At 50.9% G+C, this 19,775-nt stretch overlaps 1 protein-coding gene across 2 annotated transcripts in view; it reads left to right on the plus strand.

The window, feature by feature from the left end:
- The first annotated feature begins 522 nt into the window (after nucleotides 1–522).
- NRTN (neurturin) overlaps nucleotides 523–19,775 on the plus strand; it is a 97,551-nt gene continuing 78,298 nt past the window's right edge. Inside the window, exon 1 of one of the 2 annotated variants that reach the window (XM_074978435.1) lies at nucleotides 523–1,145. The gene's annotated coding sequence lies outside the window, so the exon portion shown is untranslated. The remainder of the gene's footprint in view (nucleotides 1,146–19,775) is intronic. The other variant, XM_074978436.1, reaches the window with a different exon arrangement.

The following is a 19,775-nucleotide window of genomic DNA, read 5'->3' on the forward strand; positions in this document are numbered from 1 at the left end:
TGCAGGGAAAGGGCTAAGCAGGAGGGCTGCAGCATAGCTCCTTCTCAGCTCCCCGCACGCTGCCTTTGACACCTCTGCACGGCCCCGACTGGGCGGGGGGATCCTCGCTCCAGCCTGGGCGCAGCTGACCCCAGGGAGACACCCCAGGCGGCCCGAGGGGCGCGCGCCGGCTAACCCACCTGGCTGGGGGCAGCCTGAGGCTGAGCCCGGCTGGCTCCGGGATAGCCCCGCTGCCCGCCCGGCCCCGGGCACGCTGGGATCCGCTGCCTTCGCCGGCGAAGCTGGCGCCAGCTGCGCTCACGGAGCGAAGCGCGGGGCCCCAGAGAGTCCCGGGGCTGCTCCCCCAGCCTCGCCCGCCGCTGCCCGGCTCCCGAGCTCTCGCCACCCCTTCGGCGGAGCGGTAACCCGACCCTGGGAGGAGCCGGCCCCGAACCCGCCACCCGGCTCCGCCCCGCCCCGGCTCCTCCCTTCGCATCTTCTGCCGAGCCCGGAGAAGTGGCCGGAGCTTCCCCCGCCCCGGGCCCGCGCAGTCCCCCGACGGCGCCGCGGGGCAGGTGCGGAGCAGGGCGGCCGGCCGGCGCCGAGCGGGGCCAAGCGGATCGGCCGGCCGAGCCGGGCGCGGGGTACGGCAGCTGCCCGCTCCCCGGCAGGGAGGCGCCCGAGGCAGCCGGGCAGAGCTCCGCGGGTGCCGGGCCTCGCCCCGGGCTCCGCCCGGCCGCCAGGGAGCGCTCGGGCCGGAGGACGCTGGTGGCAGCCTGGGGCAGCGGGGTGGGAGGGGGGCAGCCGCCGGCTCCCAGCCACGTGCGCCGTGTTTGGGGCGCAGCAGCCCGGGAGAGGCGCCGCGTTCTGCCGGCCAGCCCCGGTCCCCTGCCCCGGCGGGCGGGCGGCCGCCCCTGGGCTACCTGGCCGTGGGCGCGATGGGATTTCTCGGCGAGGACGCGCTGGACCCGAGCCGGAGGCCGGCCGGAGCCCGCCCGCTGCTGCAGCCCGGCGAGAGGAGCTAATCGGCCTCGCGCGGCCTCGATGGAGGGCGTGGAGCCGGGGGACCTGACCCTACGCTTCATGGCCCGGGAGCCCGGAGATTGCTCTCCCCGGGGACCCAGCCGGAGACGCAGCTGAGGAGTCTGGATTGGCCGGGCTTAAAGGTAGGGCTGGCCGGCCCCCCGGCCCCGGGCTGCAGCGCCCACAGGGCAGCGGGTACAACCCCCGACCCCGTCCCGAGCCCTTCCCAAGTGAGCGCGGGGTGGGGCAGCCCCTGGACAGTCGAAGGACTGATTGACCCGCGTCCCTGGCCCCCTTTGCTCAGAGGGAAGCTAAGGGGATCTGCGCCCAGTCTCCCAGAGCCTTTCAGCCCTGGGCGTTGTGGAGGGCAGGCTGGTAAACCAGGAGTTGCTGCTGCTGCTGCTGCTGCTTTTACATATGCCTAGAATAAAACATTTCTCGCCGGTTGCCTTGCTTAGGTGGGTTCCCTGATGCCTCTTAAACAAGGATTTCCAGATGGCTGTAACATGTTTTATGCTTTCGGTGCATTGCGAGGGGAAAGGGCAGGTTGTCCTGGGATCACTAATCACTGCAAGGGCAGGGAGTGACCCTGAGCAGAGGCCGGCTGCGGTGCGGGGACTTCTGGCTGCTTTCCACCTTTTTACGCAGGGGGGCGGGTGTTGGAACTTAGCTGGATCCTCAGAGAGCAGCAGTCAAACAATCGCAACTTGTTCGTGTAAGAGCACCCGCCTGAGCGCTGAAGTGGGGCCGCTGGCCTGAGCCTGGCCCCTTTTCTTGCCCTCAGTTGCACTTGGCTCCAAAGGAATCCCCCCATGACAGCAGAACCTCAGCGGTGCGCACACCCCGGGAGCCGTTCGTACCTCTGAACCCTTCGTAATGCCGAATGGCACATTGTGCGCTCTCTTTCTAGCGTTTACAGCTGAGCTTTCAATTCAAGCAGCTTTGAAACTTTACTGTGTAGGGGAAACAGGCAGCCTTCCCTTTACTGCTTTGGTGGCTGACAGCAACTCGGCCCAGGGCAGCACTGGCATTAGTTCTTTGGCTCTTCTGCTGCCTGATGGCACGTTTCTGGTTCCAAACGAGGTGCGTGGCTGGCTGGTCAGCTCGTAACACTGGTGTTTGTAACCCTGGGGTTCTTCTGTACCTTCGTGGGCTTTGGATCCGGCCCCTAGGGAGATACTGCTCAACGTGAGCAAAGGCAGTTGAATCGGGCCTGTAAGTGGAGTGGGGGAAGAGGGGAGAATCCTGCAGGTCTTAGGCAAGACCTGTATGGAAGTCAATGGGACGAAGCTAGCCCTTCAGTTACAGTTGCTGCATCTTCTGAGTGTGGGGTGGAGGTGGAGGGAGGGAGAATGTGGCCTGATCGGAGCTTGGACTCAGGACTGTGCTTCCGTCTGACTGCTAGAGCCTGCCCGAAATGAAGGACTTTGCTATAGTGCCGTTTGGTAGAGCACGTTTCCAGTGTCCTGATCCTTGGCTGGCTGTGAAACCCCCTGAAGTTGATGGAGCTAATTCTCCATTGGCCTGCATCTTATGTTGGCTTTGCAGTGCATCCCTAAATCGGGGTGATTGTGTCATTTTAGTAAGTGGGTGTTTCATGAAGTTTTACAGTGGAGACTCAGGACCAATGACTTCTACAGGAGTAGGATCCAGACCCATGCCTAGCACAGCTTCTCCTCCCACATGTCCCCTATATATGCCTGTCTCCTTCTCTCCAAAACCTCCATGCAGGCAGCTGCGTTGGTGTCAACAAGTCCTTTCTGTCTGGAGTGGGGGCAGTTTGTCTTTAAGTATGAAACCATCCCATTGCATAGAAACACAAACACAGCCAGAGCTGGTCATGGCAGGGTTTGTTCTTGTTAGCGGGGGAAATGTGTCCTGTCTAAATATTATTTTAAGAAACGGAAGAATCGGCATCTGGGCTTTGCCTCCCTTCACAAACCTGTCATCTCCTCGCAAGTTTTATTAGCCAGCTCTAAGCCCTGTCTGAATTGTCATCATCGTAGCCGTGGAGCTAAGCAGGGGCTGTCAGGGCAGTTTTACCTCTGCGTGAAGACAAGGGACTTTCCCAGTGTCCCTGGGGCTGAAGAGGGATGTAAAAATGTTTAAAGGCTTCTAGTTGCTGTGATTCCTCACCGATCAATAGGCTGCAGGTTTAAAGCAACCAGTAGGAAATATTTATTCACAGAGTGTATCGTCCGCCTGTGCAATTCATTGCCAGGGGATGTTTTGAAGCTGAAAATATAAAGGGTTCAGAAAAGAACTGGGTAAGTGCATAGAGGATAGAGTGCATAGAGGATCAGTGTCCATTAGCCACAATGGGCAGGGACGCAACCCCATGTTCTAAGCATCCTTACTCTGTTTGCGGGAAGCTGGGAGCGGATTACAAGGGATGGATCACTTGGTGGCTGTATTGTTCATTCCCTCTGAGGCCCGGGCATTGGCCACTGTCAGAGGACAGGACATAGGGCTAGATGGACCTTTGGTTTGCCCCACTATGGCTGTTCTTAGGTTTTGCCTGTCTACGGTAGTTTTTAGACTGGGTGGATATAAGTCATATCTTGCTTCTGGATCCAGCCCCTCAATGGATTGAGCAGATTGCTTATGACAAGAAGAAAATCAGATGACTACCATGGAAGTGCAGTGAGATTAGTCACAAATGGAAGCCTAGGAGTCAGTAGGTTGGAGTTCTGTTCTCTGCTCCATCACTGCCTGCCTGGGTGACCTCAGGCAAGAAGTTTACAGCTTACACCTTTCTTGCAGTAATTTAAATCCATCGCTGCTTGTCCTGTCCTCACGGGGGAAGAACAATTTTTTTCTCCCTCCTTGTAACAACTTTTTATGTCCCTGAAAATTGTTATCATGTCCTCTCTCAGTCCTCTCTTCCCCAGACTAAACAAACCCCATTTTTAACATCACCCCGCAGAGGGCATGTTTTCAAAGTGTGTTTAGGTGGTGTAGGGGGAGAGTGGGGGATGCAAGAGTCACACAGATTGTGATATGTCTCTTCTTCCTCCTGTGGGACAGAATCTCAGCCCTGCTCGTTCATCTCCACGCCTGTGGGTGTTTGGTTTTGTGTGTGGGAGCTGGGGGGGTGGGGATGTTGATCCTCTGGTTTTATTCTGTTCCTTTCAAATATTCCACACCCTGCAAAAACTGACTGCCCCAATGCAGCAAATCCTCCCTGGTAAGCCAGGAGTAGGCTCCAGTAAGCAGACTGACAAGCATGAAGAACTGATTTCAGGGAGCTGCTTTCTAGCTGTACTCCGTGCTTGTGCCCATACCTACATGTAACATGCACCATAGGAGTCACTGCAGGAGGCAGGCAACTTGGTTACTTAACATTATTGGTTAGAAAAGGCAACAGGCATTAGGCACAGGGCTAGCAGCAGAGCTGACGACTTTATGAGACCTGCCAGGTTTGGCATTTCGTGAGAATGTTTTAAGGGGACAGTTGAGCCGAAGCAGGAGTTTGGGGTCTGAGGGCCATATGCTCAGACAGCATTGCTCCACTGACTTCATAGAGTTACGCCAAACTTACGGCATCTGAAAAACTGCCCCCAAATCTCTCAGTGCATCACAGTCAGAAGGGCTCAGGCTGCTTATTTTTTAGCGGTTTTCCCAAGGATAGTGGTGGCTTTTTGTTGCACCTCCATCGATATTTCAATATGATTGAACGATGTGAGTGCCACACGTGTAATGGATCTGATATGGCCTGGGTCAACACTGTGCAGATCCTTGGGGCAGAGAAAGTTGCCTTCTTCTGTTTGTACAGCACCTAGCGCAGTGGGGTCTTGGTCCACGGCTGGGCTCCCCCATGTTGCAATAATACCAAAATAAATCACAAGCAACCAGTAGGCATCCTCCAGTCTGCATAGGCTATGGATCGCGCCCTTTATAGTTTCAATTGAGGGCTTCATTTACAGCATCTATTGTGACTATGAAGACCCACACGAGAGTGACAGTCCTTGCTGCATCTCTTGCAGATGTAGTGGGTGTCTGGCAAGTCCTTATTGTGCTTTCTGTGCGCTCGCTTCTCCTCTGCTAGCTGTCTGATCTTCATCTCGCCCTTCTGAAGGCCCTTGTGTAACCCCTGCCTCCATCTGCTGCGGTCGTCTGCTAGTTCTTCCCAGTTGTCCAGCTCGATGTCTACCTCTTTGAGGTCTCTCTTGCAGACATCTTTGTAATGCAACTGGGGGCGTCCGGGAGGTCCTTTGCCAGAGGCTAGCTCACCATACAGGATGTCTTTTGGAATCCTTCCATCGTTTATCCTGTGGAAGTGGCCAAGCCAGTGGAGTCGACGCTGCCTGAGGAGGGTGTGCATGGCTGGGATTCCAGCTTGCTCGAGGACGGCGGTGTTGGTCACTCTGTCCTTCCATGATATTCCAAGGATGCGCCTGAGGCAGCGCACGTGGAAGACGTTCAGCCTCTTTTCCTGGCAGGCATACGGGGTCCAAGTCTCGCTGCCATAAAGGAGGGTGCTGAGGATGCAGGCTCTGTAGACTTGCATTTTGGTGTGAGTGTACAGCTTGTTGTTATTCCACACTCTCTTGCTGAGTCTGGACAGAGTTGTGGCCGTTTTTCTCATCCTCCTATTTAGCTCAGTGTCCAATGACAGGGTGTCAGTGATGGTGGACCCGAGGTAAATGAACTCGTGGACGACCTCTAACGTATAGTTGTTAATGCTGATTGATGGGGATTCAGCAACATCCTGACTGAGTACGTTTGTCTTCTTTAGGCTGATGGTAAGCCCAAAGTCCTTGCACGCTTTGGAGAACTGATCCAGCAGTTTTTGAAGCTGGTCTTCTGTGTGAGACACTACAGCAGCATCGTCTGCGAACAGCATGTCTCTGATGGGGACTTCTCGCACCAACCCTTTCAGCTGTATCCCCGTATGTAGCTAGGCAGGAGAACTCTCCAACAAAGATAATTAATCAGGCTGTCCTTGAAGTGTATCTCCAGCAATGCCTGCACTGTGGGGAGGAAGAACAGAGGGGTTCTAGAGAGGGGTGAGCAGAGCAAGTGTAAGGGTCTGGGAGACAAGCAGGAGGGAGCTGGCAAAGATAGGGCTGCGATTTGCAGCATATGTATGCCCAGACCTGCTGTCTGGATGCACTGTGGTCTCAGGACTTCCTGCCTAATGCTCTGAGCACATCCCAGAAGTGGGGAGTGGGTTCTGGATGTTCATAGGCTCTTTGGTGTTGCCCATCACCCCAGTATTGCGTTTGTTCATGTGATTAGTCCCATTGCAGAAATGTCATTCCCATTTCACAGGCATGGAGACTGAGGCACAGAGAAGTAAGGCGGCCAGATAGCAAGGGTGAGAATTGGGACTGGGAGGGTGAGGTAATAGGCACCTGTATAAAACCCAAATATTAAGACTGTCCCTATAAAACTGGGACATCTGGTCACTTTAGAGAGAAGTGAAGTGGTTTGTTGTTGAGGGACTCAGTGGGCGATCCAAGAACAGATCCTTGGCCGTGACTCTCTGCCCAGGGCCCCAAGCCCATGACCATCATGCTCCCTTTTTACTGTAGATCTTGGGAAAGGTTACTTGGGAGTGTCTAGTGATTTGGGGTACCCACCTTGCCAGCTCTTAAAGTGGCCCATTTTTCAGAAAGTGAGCTACAAGCCCTGCCCCCCCAAAATATGTTCTCTTAAAATGTCTTGGATCAGGGACCCCAAATCTCTAGCCGCTCCTGAGAGTCCCAGCCCCTGTCGGTACTTACAACACCGATGGTGTGGGCATGATATGAGTGGGTTCAGTTCATTTGTTTCTGTCACCAGCTCCAGCCTGGTGCCAAAGAGCGATCTTCATCCTCTTTTGATGTCCTCATCTGTCTCTTGGCCACTGATCCACTCCTGCCATCGCTGTCTCTAACCTTCCAGCCCCCTGAGCGATTTTCAAACTGCCACTGTGAAAGCCTCATTAAAAAGGCTTCTTTCTGGCCTCACAGTACAACCTAGCAGAGAAGGACATAATGCGAGCCAGTGGTTGGAAGTTGAAGTTAGACATGTCCAGGTGGGGGATAAGTGGTCCAGTTTTAACACTGAGGGTAATTAGCCATTAGCATAATTTACCAAAGGATGGATTTGTCATCACTGGCAATTTGTAGAATCACAGAATCATGGAATGATAGGACTGGAAGGGACCTTGAGAGGCCATCGAGTCGAGCCCCCTGCCCAATGGCAGGACCAAGTACTGTCTAGACCATCCCTGATAGACATTTATCTAACCTGTTCTTAAATATCTCCAGCGATGGAGATTCCACAACCTCCCTAGGCAATTTCTTCCAGTGTTTGACCACCCTGACAGTTCAAAACTTTTCCCTAATGTCCAACCTAAAACTCTCTTGCTGCAGTTTAAGCCCGTTGCTTCTTGTTCTGTCCTCAGAGGCCAAGAAGAACAAGTTTTCTCCCTCTTCCTTGTGACACCCTTTTAGATACCTGAAAACCACTATCATGTCCCCCCTCAATCTTCCTTTTTCCAAACTAAACAAGCCCAGTTCTTTCAGCCTTTCTTCATAGGTTATGTCCTCTAGACCTTTGATCATTCTTGTTGCTCTTTTCTGGACCCTTTCCAATTTCTCCACATCTTTCTTGTAGATCAAGATTGGATAGTTCTTTCTAAAGTATCTGCCTTGGGAATTCTTGTGGGGCAGTTCTGCGGTCTGTGTTAGGCAGAAGGTTCTTGAGCATCGTGGTAGATCCTTCTGGTCCTGGCATCTACATAGCTCCTTCTGGATGGAAAGCTGTACTTGTTCCATTCAGGGCTGGGACGCAGTGGGTTTACCCATGTTGCATTCTCTCGTGAGTTTTGACCTAGGTAGGTTGGGTGCCAACAGCGATGATGCTCTAACAGCAGGGGCTGCAGCAGGGCTTCGCTACCCAAATGCAAGCTCAGCAGAGGGAGGCTGGGTACCTAGGGAGGCTGGAACTCTGCCTCCTCAGTGCCCGTGTCAGTGGGAGGGAGGAATATTATAGCCGCATGCAGAGGTCCTTGCTTGAAGCCCGCTTTGGATTGGATTTCTCTGACTGTCTTCCCCACAAAAGGGAAGGACCCTGCATCTCAGCCCCTCTCATGTCTGGACCGCACCATGGTGCCTCTGGCCTGCCTCAGTGAACAGCTGCCCCAAGGTCAGCCTGGACGTGCAGCTCCCTCTTTTGCCTTCTTTTAGAGCAAACCGCTCAGTTTAAACATACACACAGGTAGACACCTGCGCCACTGCCTATGGTCATGTGAGGATTTCAGCATGGCTGGGCATGTACTTCACACCGTCGCTAGATCACAAGAGATGGGGCCTTAAATCTGGTGCAAGCCATTGGTGCCTTTTGTTGTTGTCTGGAGTCCAGCCCTGCTTAGAGCCTTTGCTGTGATTAGGGCCCCACGGTGTCAGGTGCTGTACAGAAACTTTTCTGGTTTGGATTTTGTGTGCTTTTGGGCTCTCCTAGGTGTAAAAAGCTGTGGTGGGTGGCCCACGGGCTGCATGTGGCCCATCAGCCTTCTGTGTGCCGCCCACAAGACGCTTTGTTCACTGTTGCCCACAGGCAGGGTTGCCAGATTCTGCTGGTTTCCAGCCGTGTAGTCGTTTTCCTACTGGTGTTACTAACATGACAGGCATGAAAAGCAGGGGCTCTTGATGTGATGCGTGTGCTGACACAGCACTGACCATGAGAGCTGTGCGCTCCCTCTGCAGCCGACCACAGCGCTGCTATGGGCCTGCCGGCACACCCTGCAAATTCTCGGTACGCCAGCACAGCTGGTAAAACTGCCCTATCCTGGGTGACCGTCTTGGTTATCCCCATCTTGCAGCCCATTGAGATGAAGGAGGCCACTCAAACGCCCACTCCCTGCCCTAGGTTGCCCAGTGCTAGTATGACATCAAACATAATCTCAGTGGAGAGTTCCAGATGTCATGGTAATATAAATAACTATTACTGGTGCATGATCCGCTGTCTGCAATGGCTTCAGGCTTGTATAACTTGTCTAACCTGAAGCACATGTGCCAAATCCAGCTGCTGGGACGCCTCCCCTGGCAGCCTGATCCCAGGCAGGTGGCAGCCTGCAGCCCTCCTTCCGGGGCCCTCCAGTCTGCTTCAGAGCTGTGCATGAAGGGGAGGGTGCCAAGGGCTTCTCCTCCCTTTGCAGCAACGCTGGGCTCAGCTTTTTGGTCTAAATACACTTAATCCTCCGAGTGCGGCTGTCATTAATCAGGCTCTGTTTTTGAGACACGGGATTGCCTTGCTGCTCTGCAGGGCCGTGCTGGCGGCTTTTGTTAGGCTAGTGCTATGCAGGAGACTGGGACGCGGGGAGCAGGATTAGCCCGAACATGGGGGAGTCCCATGGCTAGGTTTGTAAGGATTCCGTTGGCATCAGTAATTGTCAGTCCACATCAATTTCCACTAGATCTACCTGGCATTGCTTTAGAGCAGGGGGCTGAGGGGGGGGTGGGGAATGCAGGAGTCAGGGAAAGGGAGTGCCAGTGCAGGCAGGGAGTTTGGAAGTGTGGGGAGGGGCTCAGAGCAAGCGGTGGGGGTGGCCAGCAGCTGCTACCTGCAGGCCATGTTCTTGCCTGCTGCCCTCCTGTGGCCATTCTAGAGTATAACTGTCCCTGCTACCAGACCCCTCCCTTTCCATTCAATAAGCAACAATCCTATTCCATGCCCATCCCATTGTCCCAGCACAACCAAACCCTGACCTTGTTTTTAGTTATGCTAAGAGGAAGCTGCCTGCCAAATCTGGTGGTCCTAGCTCTTATCGTTGAGGAGGAGCTCTCAAACAAACAGACTCATGGATGGGCAGACAGACAAACTCTCTCAAGTATGTAGCAGAGATTAGTAGCTCTTGAAATGTACAGGCAGGCAAAGGAGAAAAAATGCTGTTTGAGAACTAATCACAGTAAAGCTCCAGCCCAGGAGAAGAGCTCTGTGCGTGTCCAAAGCTCATCTCCTTCACCAGCAGTAGTTGGTGCTGTAAAAGATATGACCTTGCCCAACTTGTCTCCCTCATATTCTGGTACTGCCACACTTACAGCATTACTGGGTAGAGTCAAATCCCAGGGATTTTGAGTTGTGACTTTGGCTTGGTCCAGATGGACTGATGAATGAATTGTAAAAACAGGCCTGATTTGTTGATTCAAAGGAATTTACTTTGTATATTTTGACTCAAGATGTTGACAGCTTGTGTTTTTAACAGCTTATAAAGCTTTTCAGTCGTCAGGTCTACTGCCATTACATAGCTTCCCTCCCCTCATGATATTGTGCACCTGCGGAAAATTTAAATAGACAAAAATGCTGAAAAATATTAATCTGTCAAAATTATGTTAAAAAAATCAAATTCTGGCAGGCCCTGCTGTGCTGGCTATGACAGTGAGCCCACCTACTGCCCTTTGGGAGTCCTTCCACCCTGTCCTGCTGCGTCAGAAGCTCTGGTCTCCCCCAGCCAATGCACAGAGTTGGGGTAACTGCTCCCCAGTGGACCAAAACAGATGCTGAACTAGCTATGCTTTGGCAAGGCTCAGCTGGATGGCTGTGAACAGCACCCAGGAACGCAGCCCCCCGAAAGGTCCAAACCCCCAAATAAATCCCTCTTACTCTGTATGAAAGTATTGCACAGAGAAAGCTCCTGAGTCCTCCCTCTTTATCAATGGTAGAGAGATGAGCACAGTGGTTCCCCATCACCCCTTTCTTATAACAGTTATTTACACTGGGGTTAGTAATAAACGAAAGTGTTTTCATTAAGTACAAAAAGTGGCATTTAAGTGACTGCAAGTGAAAACAGACAGACCAAACCAAGTTGCTGAACCAAAATAAACAAAACACACCAGCTCAGCCTAATGCACTAAAAATTGTTACATGCAAATTCTTACCCTAACAATAGTTCTAATCATCTCTTCAAGATAGGCAGCCTCCTAGCTTGCGCTAGCTCCTTCCCCTTTTAAGTCTTCGAAGTTTTCAGCAGGCATCAATAGTGGTATGTGGGAATCTCCTTGCATCTGGCCACTCCCTCTGTTGTTTCGTTTCCCCCCGTCATATCATGGAACACTAGATCTGGAACGGACCTCAAGAGGTTATCAAGGCCAGTACCCTGCTCCCACAGCGGGATCAAGCACTATTTACAATGATGGAGATTCTGCAGCCACCCTAGGCCATTTATTCCAATACAGTTAGGAAATTTTCCCTAATGTGCTTTTTGACCAAGGCAGGAATTCTTTATTCTCAGTTCAAATTTTTCTCACCAAAATGGATTTCAGCATGATGTGGCCTGGCTACACGTCTTCATAGGACCAACCCCAGTTGGGCTTACAGGAAAAACGCAGCCATTGACAGGTTGTTGACCTGATTACCGAGCCACATAGTTTCCAGAGCATCAGTTATAGCCCTCTTTGGCATGTTTAGAATTGTAAACACACCCATGCTTCATATTTCTACCTTCGCATACAAGAATGATACATGCACAAATATGGAATATTGAGCACTGGAATGAAGCCATGGAGTGACTGTTCATACATACATCTCTGAGAACTGGAAGGGACCTTGGGAGGTCATCTAGTCCAGTCCTCTGCTCTCTTGGCAGGACTCAGCACCATCCCTGACATCTATTTGCCCCAATCCCTGAATGGCCTCTTCAAGGACTGAGCTTGGGGCGAGGGGTAGCTCAGTAGTTTGAATGTTGGCTTGTTACACCAAGGGCTGCAAGCTCAATCCTTGAGGAGGCCATTTAGGGATTGGGGCAAATAGATGTCAGGGATGGTGCTCAGTCCTGCCAAGAGGGCAGAGGACTGGACTAAATGACCTCCCAAGGTCCCTTCCAGTTCTCAGATATGGAATATGCACTTTCAGCAAACTGTAACTTTAAAAATGGTAAGTTATGTGAGGTATTTGAGCACACTTGAGTTATGCATATTCATAAGCCAATTTTTATAACGCATGAGAGGCATGGCAATAATTATTCATTATGCTTCCCCAATAAAAATCTGGGAGCCCAAATATATTTAAAAGGGGATTTGTGGCTTTCATCAAGGTCTCTGATTTCCCATCCCTGGGTGTAACACTGGTCACTGGAGTCAACAGGATATGAATCATTGTGGCCGTAAAGTTCCTTGCCCACCACATTCCTGTGTGACCCTGAAGAATGTACTCATTTGGTACAGTTCCCCACATTGCCTTAATGGGGCAGATTCTGACGGGTTGGGAGCTGAAACCCTGGCCTCAACTTTGAGATACTGAACATCTGAAAAATATGCCCTAAGCTATTTTGAAAAATCTATCCCTAGATTATATAAGCAGTTCTGGGCAGGCACTGTCCTTTTCTATATGTTTGTACAGCACCCAGCCCATGGGACTCAGCCATGCTGGCCTCTAGGAGCTATTGCAATATACATGTTAGATAGTAATATGTCTCAAGCTTGCTTGGTTGGAACCTCATAGAATCACAGAACACTAGAACTGGAAGGGACCTCGAGAGGTCATCGAGTCGAGTTCCTTGCCCTCTTGGCAGGAGCAGACACCATCTAGATCATCCCCGATAGGTGTCTGTCTAATCTGCTCTTAAATATCTCCAGCAATGGAGATTCCACAACCTCCCTAGGTAAATTATTCCAGTGTTTAACCACCGTCAGCTCAGAGCGATAGTGGTAGCTTAAGCAAACCATGCAAAAACCAATCCTCTTGTGTATGCTCAGATTTGATGATTGATGTTTCACTCCAGTGTGTGGAATCATGAACAGGGTTTTTGATGCTGGCTTAAAGATGTCTCTGATTTTTCTTAAAAGTCATTGAGCTAACAGCAAGTGATGTTGCTGATTCATGCAAGGTTGTTTTGTGAGTCTCATGATAGCTGGTGGTTTCCTTAAAGCCCCAACTCCCAGAGTCCCTTGATTGCAAAAAAATCATATTTAATGTTGAAAATAAAAAAGTGGGGGTGGGGGGGGGGATGTTTCTAGCCATTTTGATGCAGGAAAAAACTTGAAAACATTTCCCTTTTTTAAGGCTCAAAAGCCAGAAGATGAGTAAAAGGAATGTAGCATTTATTATTCTTTAAAATGATAAAAGCTTTTTGGAGGTGGGGGTTCTAGACTGTGAGTTTTGAACATTTGTGGATTGGCAGGACTGGGAAATGGGTAGAAGAATCCCATAAATTTGAGGTTGGCACAAGAAGGTTATTTATTTATTTTTTTAATTAGGCATTTTCTCTCTTTCAGACTCATTATCCTCACCCCAGTCTTTGTTTTTCACTTTGCTCTGCTCTGTCCTCTGCTTCTCGGTCTACTTTTTCATTGTCTCACCCCCCCACTCCCGCCTGTCACTTTTTCTACTCCTCTCACCCCAGCCTGTGTCTTACTGCAACATGAATCAAACTCTCACGTTCAAAGTGTGGGTGAAATTGATTCCTGTGCAGGGGGCCTGGGACAAGGTTCCAGGCTTTCTAGGGTAGGAATTGTCTTTTTCATTCTGCATTTTTACAACACCTACGGCAGTGAAGCCTTTCTACATGGCTCCTAGGTGCTACAGCAATTTACATAGCAATAGTTTTCAAGATTTATCAGGGCCTTAAACTAGCCTCTTCAGAGGCATCAATTTCATTTTGTCTAAGTGGCAGGGCCAGATCAGGACATTCTGAGGCCTGCAACACGCTCTGCCCCTACTCCCCGAGGCAGCAACAAGCTTGTTGGAAGCCAGGCCACCTGTGGGTTAACAAAAGACCAGCTAATGCTACCAACCAGCACCTCAACAGTAAAGCTCTGTGTCTTAATTTATTAATGAAGTTGTTGTGAGTAGGACTATTAGTGACTTAAAAAGGATCACCAGCACACCGACCATAGTGGTAAAAAAGTCATGTATAAGAGACCTATACCGTTAAAAATGAACTTATTATTTTCACAGAAGGGATATTGAATATGTAAACACGAAAAATTTTATTCTTACAGGAAAACGAGATGATCTTTAATTTTAACACTGTGAATAAGGAAAAGTATCCTCCTTTCCATATGAATAAGTGAAAAAAAGTGTTAATTTCGTTATGGAAAACAAAGTTTATCCAGACTACACATAAAATATATTTATGAATGTTTATTTCAGTTTGAATTTTGCTACTAGGCAATGAATTGTTAGGATTGCTCTTTTGCCATGCTATAAAAATACAGGGAAGATTCCCAGAACTGATGGATGGAACCCAGTGCAAATTTATCCTTCTCGAAATCCACTCAACCTAAGTGCATAAGTCTTGCAAACTCAGTCCCGTGAAGCACGGAGCACACATGAAGCAGAAAGTGATATGTGCACTAAAATGCACAATTTACTTCTGCGAAGATCAGAAGATGAAAGAACGCGCTAACTCTTCAGAAAACATTGAAACAGGAGCCAAGGTGCTGTTTGAGTGAGCCTACAGGGCCATAAACAAAAGCTTTTGGCTACAGTAAACTCTTATTTATCTGCTATTTGATGGACCTGAACTCTCAGATAACTGGCATAATGCTGGCAAACGCGGCTTCCTTTTTTTTTCTTCTTTTTTTCTGAGACTTCCAGGCTGAGTGGGAGCCCCCCCAGGCTCCTCCTGCCACATGGGCACATTGTTCTATGGATGCCTCTTGCAAGTGGCTCCTCGTGGGGTTCTGCTGCATCACAAGTGGCTCCTCGCTGGGCTCCGTGGCTGTGCCACAAGTGGCTCCTTGTGGAGCTCTGTGGTTGTGTTGCAAGTGGCTCCTTGTGGGGCTCCGCTGCCCTGCAAGTGGCTCCTCGTGAGGCTCCGTGGCTGTGCCGCAGGTGGCTCCTCGTGAGGCTCCGTGGCTGAGCGGCTCTGGAGGTGCAGTTGTGTCTGCCGCCTGGCAAGCAGCTCCTGCTGTCCCTGTCAAAAGGTAAATGAGACAGCAGTTGAGTGGGAGCTGGCACTGGAGGGCTGGGAGGAGCCGAATTTTCTTATGGGGGGGCATTGACTGCTGCCTGTGCCTCCCCCACAGCAGCTCTCCATTAACTGGAATATTTGAATATCCATCAGCCTTCCAGTCCTAGGGTTGCCAGATATCAAAGAGTTTACTGTATTAACAACAAATGGGGAAGCTCTATGTGCCATCACTCCTAGAAAGAGTCCCCTACGAGCATGAACTTGGCAGGATTGCTTCACAGCACTGCAGTCTCCGCCCTCGCGGGTTTTTTTCTCAGTAGTGAGAATATTTATTTATTTAAATAAGTTATGAAGGCACAGTAAGAATCTGACTTGTAGCAGCTGGCCAGCAAAACACTGCTTGAGGAGACTGATATCAGACTTACTTAACAAAGACTATTTTTACAAGTCCAATTATCATTTTTTCCCCTAATCCCTGGCCTTCTGCCTGTCAATAACGAAGGGAAAGGGGAGTTGTATAGCCAAATGTGTATATTTTTGCCAGAATCAAATGAAATTGTCAGCATTCAGAGAGAATCTTGGTTTTCCCTATTTCCTTTATTCCTCAACTGGTTCAGAGAACATTTTAAATAGACTCAGGTTTTTGTTTTCTTTTTCAGAGGGGCCCCATATTTTGAGGTCATAAGATGCAGCTTAGTTAGCTAATGGCTTAATCCAGCATTGCTAAGGAGGCTTGAAACTGGATCAAACCAAGTTCTCCCGCCACTCATTTGAAAAAGAAACGGCCATCAGTTCCCAGCCAGTGTACATCATTGTCATTTTCATGCCCTAGGCATAAAGAATTTAGATGAAAATAACAAGTTTTATTCTTCCTGGAAACTGGCGATGCAATGCCATTTTATTTCTTAGGATCCAAACTCCAACTGCACAGGAAACAAAAACAGATGGAGACAAAGCAGGCTGCTCTCTAATCAACAAGGCATAACTCACCCCTTTTCCCCCCACTCCCTTGATCTAGGCTGGCTGTTTGCAAAATGATTGCAAAAGACCCAGAACACATACTTCCTTATGCAGCCTGCGAGAAGGTCCAGGATACTCCTGACTCTTAAATTAGAGCTTATTGCTCGAGCACAGTTTTCCATACACCACCATCGAGTGTGAATTCAGTGGAGCTGTACAGCTTTACAACAGCTGAGAATCTAGTCCAGGAAATACATCAAATTAAGCAGCTCAGTGGACGAGATAACACTAACCCCTTCGTGCTCACATCTGTTTCCACTGAACCAATGCGCCTGCCTGTGATGCTCTTGCTCCTGCCGAGCTGAGATGTGCAACTGTTTGGAAAGGGAGCAAGGGCTTCCATTGCTGTGGAGGAACTGAGCATCTGCATAGCGTTTGGTGGCTTCTTTGCCCTTAATAGTGTTGTTCTTGGCTGTGGCCTCCTCAGGCTTGTTGGAAAGGAGCAGGATATTTATTGCTGGCTGTTGCTGACCTCTAAACCTGCCCTATACAATACGGGAGCTGTTTTACTTGAGCCAAAGCTCCAAAGGCAGCAAGGTCTGATGAGGCCTGGAGAACAGCTCCTGCTTGTTTGTTTTCTAACAGATTTTTGGGTGCAGCTTTGAATCCCTCCACTCTGTGCCCCGGTAACTTTCATTCTTCTGTGAACCTGAAGCTAATGCCTAGAGGGGTCGGAGAAAAACAAATGGGAGGATTTCTCTCTATCGGGCTTCTGCACTGCAGCTGGGAGGCGTGATTGCAGTGTGTCTAGACATACCAGCCTAGCTTTGCTCTAACTAGCATGGACTAACCTCACCTGCCCAGGACTGGGTACATACTCCAGCAACTCTGGCTTCACTGCTGCAGTTATTCCAGCCTAGCTGTTGATGGCGCTCCCTTCTTGCTGAATATAATCATCTTCCATGGGAGCTGTGGAGCCTCAGTGTCTGATAAGGCCTGTCCTTGAACCACAAGCTCTATTACAGTGTGGACAGAGGTTTCCAGGTACAGCAAGAGGCTGTTGACCATGACTCCTGCGCCTCTTGTCTTCCTCAGCTTGTCAGTGGGCAAGTTCAAAATGCTGGAGACCATCACATAGGACTTCTCTCTATTTTGAGCGATCCTGGGAAGTGCCTCCCAAGTCAATGTCAACACTGCACTTCTGCCTGTTATCCTTCAGCAGGTCCCCGTAACGCTTCCATTGGCTTCCAGCCTCATGGACCCTTCTTTCAGGTGAGAGAACAAGGCCTGTTTTGGGAGGCGGTAGTGAGGCATCTGGACAGCGTGACCAGTCCACCAGAATTGCTGACTGGTGATCACTGCCTCGATGCTGTTGGTCTTTGCCTCTTTCAGAGCACTGATACTGGTGTGTGTCTCTCTTCCCATGTGGTCTTCAGAATCTTGTGGAGGCTGGGTTCATCCAGGTGTTACTCGCCCAGTGTTGTCATGTGGGGCTGAAACCTGGATGACCTACAGACATCACTTGAAAAATCACAGCTAGCACACACACACGCACATCTGCACCTGCTGTCATCATACCTCCTGACTGCTGCGTAGACGTACCTAGAGTGCCCGTGTGTATTTATGCCACAGCAGGAAGAGATGATTCCTGGGAAGGGTAGATGCACACAAAATAGTGGTAGGGCAGCATGGGAACCCTGCTGGAGAACCTAGATATGTATTCAGGCAGCTAGTCCGAGCCTCTGGTACCCTGCTGCTGAACTGAGGATGGTAGCTCACGCGGTGCTAGCCTGAGAACGCCTGCCCTCCAGGGAACCACACCACCCAGCTGCAATGCAGACATGCCCTACCTTTCCTAGCCTTACTGCTCACACCTTATAGTGGAGCGGTAGCTTTGCTCTAGTTATGAATTCCTAGGCCCCAACCCTTGGAAATTCCATGGAGCTGAGGTCCCCACCACCCAGTTGCCGCAAAACCTTTGCTTCTAGCTGCATCTGTGCAGCCCCGGAGGTTGTGAGGGAGCTTTGTCTCTTTGCAGTGATTTCTGTTGCAGGAGGGTTTGGAGGACCGAGCTGAGATCAGCGTGCCTAGGTGCCATGAAACTCCACAGGCAAAGGCAGAGAGGGGGAGCAAAGGGAGGTTGTAGATTTCCACTGCCCCCAGTGCATAGATACTGTGAGTGGAGACAGAGGACCCAGCGTTTTCTAGTTAGAGTTGGTCTCTGTTCCTGTATTTGCTGCTGTGTTTTCTCTCTCCATTGCGTATGCCGCGTCTGCGACTTCTCCGGAAGCTGTGGCTGAATACAGCCTCTGTGCCATGCCGCAGTGACTATTTGGGCCTCACTGGATCTTAAATAGCCTTTAGTAAAGCCTCACAGTTCCTATCTAAGTCCATCTTGCTGGGATGTAGGAGGGGTATTGCCCTCTCCTAGGGGCAATGGAAAGTCTGGCCCTGTGGGAGGCTGTGGCTACACTGCACAATTAGCCTGGGTCATTGGCCCCCAGGTCTGAGCAGCCAGATTGGCCCAGCCCCTGGTGTGCCCATGCCCACAGCAAAGCCAGACCCATGCCACTCTGCCCTCACTCTTCCTGCACTTGCCCATGCGTGTCTGAGGGCAGAGCCCATAGTTCTTCAGGCTGAGATGTTCTAGGATTTTTTCCAGATCAGCTGGGGGAGAACTGCTCTGTGCTTCAGGGCCACTGTGGGATGGGCATTGGAGAACCATCAGTGCTTGAGGGATGTGGCCTGTGCTCTCAGTGGAGAGTGGACAGGTTTCAGTCCAAGTTAAATCAGATCCTGGGTTCTAACTCACCCTGTAGCCAGTTCAGCGCATGGGGGTGCAGTACTCCTCCAGACCTGGATCAGAGGGGCTTGTGTTTAGTCTCCTGTCGGCCCCAGGCACCTTCTCCTACACATGCAGAATAATTTCAGTAGCTTCCCTGAGCATCAGCCCCAAGTCAGTGCTAGACTCTAGTTGAGCAGGGCAGCTGCTGCCTTAGCTAAGTGGCGCTCGCTTATTAAGAGGACATTTTTGAGGCTTAGCAGCTTTGCAGGACTGGCTGGACAGGCTGGTGCCAAGAGAGAGGATATGGCACGTGGCAGAGGAACTCATGAGGCCATAAACAGATCCTGCCCAAGCGAGGGTGACTCCCTCGTGCCAGGAACGTTATCCCTGTCTCATGCCTGGGGAAGAGGGGATCCAACAAACCACAGGGTTTGATGGCTGGTCCTCACAGGGCGAGAAAGAGGCCTTGTTTGCTGGTATAGTTGGGCTGCTGCTGCCTTTATAAGCAAGGTCGCTTTGTGGGCGGGGCCTGGGTGAGGGTGGGGCTTAGAAAGAATAACTGCTGGGGTGGGTCTACACTAGCCGGCTACGTCGAAGTACAACGTCGAACTAGCGCGCATCACGTCTACACGTGCCGTGTGCTATTTCGACGTTGAAATCGACGTTAAGCAGCGAGATGTCGAAAACGCTATTCATATCCGAAGATGGGAATAGCGCCCTACTTCGACACTCAACGTTGAGGTAGGGTGTGTGTAGATGATCTGCGTCCCACTACTTTGAAATAGTGGGGTCCTCCATGGCGGCCAACAGCTAAGGGGTTGAGAGACGCTCTGTCCAGCTTCTGCGGGGCTCTGTGGTCACCATGTGCAGCAGCTCTTAGCCCAGGGCTTCTGGCTGCTGCTGCTGCTGGGGGTCCATGCTGCGTGCACAGGGTCTGCGACCGGTTGTCGGCTCTGTGGATCTCGTGCTGTGCAGGCCGAATCTGTCTGGGAGGGGCCCTTTAAGGGAGCGGCTTGGGGCTTTGCTGGCCACTTATTTCGACAGAGAGCGCTTGTGTGTGTGGACGCTCTGCACTTCCTTCCAGGGCGGCTCCTTTCGACGTTCTCTGTCGCTACTTCGACGTTGAACGTCGATGGCACCAGCCCTGGAGGACGTGTAGACGATACGCGTCGAAGTAGCCTATTT

Source organism: Carettochelys insculpta, chromosome 27, assembly GCF_033958435.1.
Source record: "Carettochelys insculpta isolate YL-2023 chromosome 27, ASM3395843v1, whole genome shotgun sequence".
Classification (NCBI taxonomy): Eukaryota; Metazoa; Chordata; order Testudines; family Carettochelyidae; genus Carettochelys; species Carettochelys insculpta.